The sequence below is a fragment of the Echinops telfairi genome, unplaced genomic scaffold, assembly GCF_000313985.2.
Source record: "Echinops telfairi isolate 266 unplaced genomic scaffold, ASM31398v2 ScPeMD7_1;HRSCAF=3_0, whole genome shotgun sequence".
Classification (NCBI taxonomy): Eukaryota; Metazoa; Chordata; class Mammalia; order Afrosoricida; family Tenrecidae; genus Echinops; species Echinops telfairi.
In genome coordinates this window covers 22,614,462-22,615,460 of record NW_022103896.1, presented here as the reverse complement: position 1 = coordinate 22,615,460, position 999 = coordinate 22,614,462, and positions in this window count along the sequence as shown.

The window sequence follows — 999 nt, the reverse complement described above, 5'->3', positions numbered from 1 at the left end:
CCTTATCATCTTTAAAGTACTCTCAGTTACACTTAATACATTTGTCAAATCTGCGAGTCCATTCTTGGAAACATTTTTCAAACTCATCTGTTTGGGTGGTTGACAGCCTCCCTTGGTTTCTCTTCACCTCTTCTATGTCCTCAAATCACTGTCCTTTCATGTCCCTCTTCATTTGCAGAAACAAAAAGTCACACAGAGTGAGGTCAGATGAGTAAGGAGTGTGGGGCAAGAGAAGCATGCTGGTTTTTTTTACCAAAAACTGGTGCACAGAGATGGCTGCATGAGCAGGTGCATTGTTGTGGTGGCAAAACCAGTCCCCCCTTTGACACAAATCAGGGTGTTTTTTTTTGCACACCGTTATGTAATCTTTTCAGAACCTCTAAATAGAAAGCTTGATTAACAGTCTAACCTGATGGAACAAACTCCAAATGTACTATCCCCCTCACATCCAAAAACAAATGAGCATCATCTTGAGCTTTGATTTCACTTGATGAGCTTTTCTTGGGTAAGGTGGCGATGGTGCCTTCCACTAGCTTGATTGATATTTCCTTTCAGGGTTGTAAGAATAGCACCATGTCTTGTTACCAGTAATGACCTTGGGGGAAAGCCTGGGTCTCTTTGGAGCTGTTCTTTCAAAGCACAGCATGTTTCCACTTGTCACTCTTTTTGCTGGTCAGTCAGAATCCAATGCACAAATTTTTCAGCGACCCTTCTCATTCCCAAAGTTTCTGTTAAAATTCACTGAACCGAGCTCCAAGATAGTCCAGATAACTTCCCCATCTTTTCAATGGTCCATTGCCAGTCTTTGAGCACAAGTGCACAGATTTTGTCTACATTTACAGTCGTTTGTGAAGTTGATGGACGTCCAGAATGAAGTTTGTCATCAATCGACATTCCACCTTTTTTGAAATGAGAAAACTACTCGTTAACTTGAGTTTTTCCCATAGTGCCGTCTTTGTAAGCTGTGTTCAATATTACAACAGTTTCTATGGCATTTTT